We start from the raw sequence: 5,510 nt of genomic DNA, 5'->3' as shown, positions 1-5,510 counted from the left end.
TCCCTGCATGGTTCCCTACACGTTTCCAAGCACAATTCAAAGTGTTGGTGCTGACCTTTAAAGCCCTAAACGGCCTCAGTCCAGTATACCTGAAGGAGCGTCTCCACCCCCATCGTTCTACCTGGACACTGAGGGCCTTCTGGCAGTTCCCACACTGTGAGAAGCCAAGTTACAGGGAACCAGGCAGAGGGCCTTCTCGGTAGTGGCACCCTCCCTGTGGAACACCCTCCCACCAGATGTCAAAGAGATAAACAACTACCAGACTCTTAGAAGACATCTGAAGGCAGCCCTGTTTAGGGTAGCTTTTAATATTTGATGTATTACAGTATTTTAATATTTTTGGGGAAGCCGCCCAGAGTGGCTGGGGAACCCCAGCCAGATGGGCTGGTTATACATAATAAATAATTATTTTTGTTTTGGGGTTTCACAAAGGCCTTGGTACAAGCTGGTCAGCAGGTTTAGTCTTCGTAAAACCCTTCGATTTCTCTTTGGTCTCCCTTCTGGCTGTGGACCCGAGGCTCCAACCTCACACTCCAGTGCCAAAACAGTCTCCGAAGCTGCACAAAGGGCCTCAAGACACAATTCCAGGATCAGATCTGATTTCCCACTGGCACACCACGGATCCCCTTCATCTTTTTTTACTCTTTCTGTCCCTGGGCCAGCCTCCTTCCTGCCCTGCCCCAAACTGCAAATTCAAGTCCTGCCACAAGTCTTTGTTTGGGGGCACTTTCTTCAGGAGCAGCTGGCCCACAATATCCCCTGGGTTCAGGAAATCTGACTGTGCAGGGAGGGTGGTAGGTGTGTCCAACCAAGCATGCTCAGAATCCCCCTTGAGACTTTCCTGCCCAATGCAGGAAGGTCAGCGTGGAGGAAGCAGGGGTGGCATGTGACATATGACCTCATAGGCCCTCCACGGAAGTGAATTTAAAATGCTTAAAGAAGGCTAAAACCTCCCATTGAATTAGAATCATAGAATAGAATCTGTGTCCAGGGCAGCTGTTTACCAGCTCCATCTGGTACGTAGGCTGAGACCCTTCCTGCCCGCAGACTGTCTTGCCAGAGTGGTGCATGCTCTGGTTATCTCCCGCTTGGACTACTGCAATGCGCTCTATGTGGGGCTCTCTTTGAAGGTGACCCAGAAACTGCAATTAATCCAGAATGCGACTGGTGACTGGGAGCGGCTACCGAGACCACTTAACACCGGTCCTGAGAGATCTGCATTGGCTCCCAGTATGTTTCCGAGCACAATTCAAAGTGTTGGTGCTGACATTGAAAGTCCTAAACGGCCTCGGTCCAGTATATCTGAAGGAGCCTCTCCACCCCCATCATTCTACCTGGACACTGAGGTCCAGCACCAAGGGCCTTCTGGCGGTTCCCTCATTGCGAGAAGCCAAGTTACAGGGAACCAGGCAGAGGGCCTTCTCAGTGGTGGCGCCCTCCCTGTGGAACGCCCTCCCACCAGATGTCAAAGAGAACAACAACTACCAGACTTTTAGAAGACATCTGAAGGCAGCCATGTTTAGGGAAGCTTTTTAATGTTTGATGTATTACAGTATTTTAATATTTTTTTGGGAAGCTGCCCAGAGTGGCTGGGGAAGCCCAGCCAGATGGGCAGGGTATAAATAATAATAATAATAATTATTATTATTATTATTATTATTATTATTATTATTATTATAGAACCATAGAATTGTAGAGTTGGAAGGGATCCCAAGGGTCATCTAGTCCAACCCCCTAAAATGCAGGAATCTAAACTAAAGCATCCATGAAAGTTGGCCCTCCAAACTCTGCTTTGCAGGCAAGTATTTCTCCACTTGAGATTCTTATTGTTCTGCCTGAGGTACAGGCCTCTGAAATGTAGAGAGAATGGTGGAAATGGTGAAGAAGTTTGGGTATGAGTCAGGGTACAGAAAGGAATGTGTCTCACCCACCTCTCTCTTTCCTTTCCTCCTCGTTGAATAACATCCCACTCCGCTCCGCTCTGTGTTGTCACGGACACCATCTGGAGCTGAAAACCCACCCAGTTTGCAACAGGATTAAATAAGTGCTTTAATTTTTATCTCTTTATTAAGTGTGCAGTGTTTTTAGCTTGCACTTATAAATGTTCCCTTCTCCCTTTGGCAATGGCGAAATACAAAACAGAGTGGGTCAACCGTGGATAGGGATGAATAAAGTAATCTCAAAGCTGTTTAATCTCATCTATAGACATCAGTCAAAACAGCTGGGCTCCGCTACCCCTCCAAACCTGGTGCTTTGGTTTTATTAGGCCATGCTGTGTTGATGTTGTTTTTTGCAAAGGATCAACACAACAGCCCTGAGGTCATTTTACTGGTGGATCTGCAATTTCAGTGGCAAAACACATCACCAATTTTAGCAGTCCTTTGAAAGCCCGGGACAAAGTATAGATGGGAATAGCTTGGCTGAGCTCCATAATAATGAGATACTGCAAGAAATGAGATCACCAGTCCCAGTTTAGAAGACAGTGAGCACACACCACAACTCTTATTGTCGCCCTTGGCATGTCGTGGGCTGGAAAAAAAAGAGAAGTAGTTTGGTGGGTGGGTTGTTGTTGTTGTTCTGGTTTTTTGAATAGGCCAAATGAGGTGGTTGAATTCAGGCAGCAGCTGCTGGAGGGCAGGGGGTAGCACAGCAGCTGGCACCGGCCCTGCTTGCTTGTTATTGGCCTGGGCTGTCTTACCTAGTTATAGTCTCTGAATGCATCACAGACATTTCATTAGGAAAAGCCCCTCCCCAAACAAGCACGGCCCAGGCCATGAACTCCAGCAGTCACCGCATGGGCACATGCATTGGTCATGTGACTTGCCCTGGTGCTGCCCAGCCACTGCTGCATTACAGCGTTTGTCCTAGCAAGCAGCAAGCATGTAGCATTAGTAACTGCCCACATGACGCTGGATTTGTGCACTGGAAAAGGCTGACTTCTGAAAGCCTGCATATGCTGCGCAAAGTGAGCACATCTCTGTAAATTATTTTGCCTAGTTGATTCTGATAGAGGAAGGAGTGAGGTAGCCCCACACACTAATAATTTTCTGCAGCTTCTCCTTCGGCTGCTGCGGTTTTAGCAGATGTCTCAAACATGCATCCTTCCAAGCATGGGTTTGCAAGCTCGAGAGCCAGAAACTCTCTCTTTTTAAAAAGGAAAACAGCTTTCTAAAGTTGTCAGGTTCTAAAATCTGCTCTTTGTGTGATAGAGGGAGAGAAGGAAGGAGAAAGTGTGCACTTAGAATTTTACTGTGAGACCCACTTTGTTACTCAAAGTGGCTGAAACTGTGTTTCTGGAACTGGTACAGTGTGCATACATTCTTAAATCTCTGCAAATCTGATGCAGGATTAGCAGCTGTGCTATCCATTCGTAAGAGAGTACTTTTTCTCCACACACTATCCTCTGATTGCATATTTGCAAATTAAACAAAACAAAAGAAACCCTCCATGAATCTCTTGGAATCTCTCGCTACTTGGGAAACTAAGGAGTGGCTAATGTTTAATTGGAAATAACGTCCTCTGCTTTTAATGAGGCTGACTCCCAGTGAAGCATGCATGGGATTTCAGGTTAGCACTTTGCCCTTCAGCTTGTTACTTGCTTGATTCTTCAGTCATTGATTTCTGTGCAACTTAATTCCAAGTATGCTTAGGACTGCAGCCTGAGAAGGGTAAAGAAGGGTAAGCAACCTGTGGATGCTTCTTGTTGTTCAGTCGTTTAGTCGTGTCCGACTCTTTGTGACCTCATGGACCAGAGCACACCAGGCACTCCTGTCTTCCACTGCCTCCCGCAGTTTGGTCAAACTCCTGCTGGTAGCTTCGAGAACACTGTCCAACCATCTCGTCCTCTGTCATCCCCTTCTCCTTGTGCCCTCCATCTTCCCCAACATCAGGGTCTTTTCCAGGGAGTCTTCCCTTCTCATGAGGTGGCCAAAGTATTGGAGCCTCAGCTTCAGGATCTGTCCTTCCAGTGAGCACGCAGGGCTGATTCCCTTAAGAATGGATAGGTTTGTTCTTCTTGCAGTCCATGGGACTCTCAAGAGTCTCCTCCAGCACCATAATTCTAAAGCATCAATTCTTCGGCGATCAGCCTTCTTTATGGTCCAGCTCTCACTTCCATACATCACTACTGGGAAAACTACCATGGATGCTAACATGGGTTTAATCCCACTGAACACGGTGAAACTTACTTCCAAGTAAACATACAGTATATTGACTCGGATTGTTAAGCGAGGGTTTCTTCCATGTTGATGCAGCATCCGTCCAGGTTAAAGAGAACCACACAACGATATTGGCACACAAAAGGGGTGTGTGTTTGTGTGTTAGACTTTCAAACCTCAATAGCAGCCCCTCTCTTGCACACACACATGCATAAAGCCATGGGGTGCAGGGGGGTAGTTGCGTGTCAAGACCCTGCAGCCACCCCCTCGTCAGAAATAACTCACACAAGGACACAGATATTAGGTTTATGTTATTGGGCAAATTTTTTGACCACAACTTTAATGAATTACAGAATGTGAGCGGTATTGGCTTAAGCATTGATTGGACCTGACTATATCTGACTCCTGCCCATTGTGAAGGAAGTCCAGTAAGGGTAAGCCAGTGGTAGAGGGAGCCCTGTCGATGCGAACCAACTCAAGCTCCCCCTGGTGTTTCCGTCGGGGTCGTGTCAAGGCCCTAGCCCCCCAGCTGGGCTTCAGACTAGATCAACACCCCCGGATTCCTTTAATGGAATACCCTTAAGTATGGAGGGGCGGGTGATGGCCACACCTCCCCTCCCCCACACAAGGTCAAACAATGCCTAACCGCAACCCTAACAAAGTTGTGACGATTGCTACGAGGTAGGCGAAAACCAAGTGGCCAGTGCCAATTTGCCAAGTGGAAAAATTCCTACCAGGCGCCTCAGACAACCAAGGCGACCAGCCGAAGTCCATAGCAAGGGCGTTGCCTAACCTGCAAAATAGGGAGGGAGGGAGGGTGATTGAGGAAGCGAGCCAAAGAGGAAGTCCTCTGGCTCTCTCCATTTAAACGGGCCCCGGCCACACACACACACCCCAGCCAGCGGATTGGCTGGCTGGGCTCTGACGTGGCCGGGATCCCCCAGGCAATGGGGGACAAAGTCCTCTGCCCCCGGTGGGGAGTGGGTGGCCATGCTGTCCACTGCAACTTCTCCCCACTGGGAAGTGGACCGGATCTGTCCCCCAAATCAAGTAAATAAATAAAAATACTTCACTAACTGGCAAATCATGTCTCAGATAGCCCGTCCCACATAAATCTTGGCTACGCCCATGCAAGCGCACATACAATACCGCATAACACTCTGCTTTGAGAGAACCGGTGGGATTTTTCAAGGGCATTTTGTGGTGTGGCATGTGGATCAGCTGTTTAAAGGGCAAAGAAAATTTCAAAAAAATCTCTCCAGGCATATCTAATCCAATACACCCTGCGTAGCTGAAACAAAACAGCTGGTTTCAAGGTAGGAGAAGCTGCTGACTAACGGCCTTTGTCAATTC

The sequence above is a fragment of the Podarcis melisellensis genome (genome assembly GCF_964234715.1).
Source record: "Podarcis melisellensis genome assembly, chromosome: 17".
Taxonomy (NCBI): Eukaryota; Metazoa; Chordata; class Lepidosauria; order Squamata; family Lacertidae; genus Podarcis; species Podarcis melisellensis.
Note: the sequence above shows the minus strand (reverse complement) of the source record.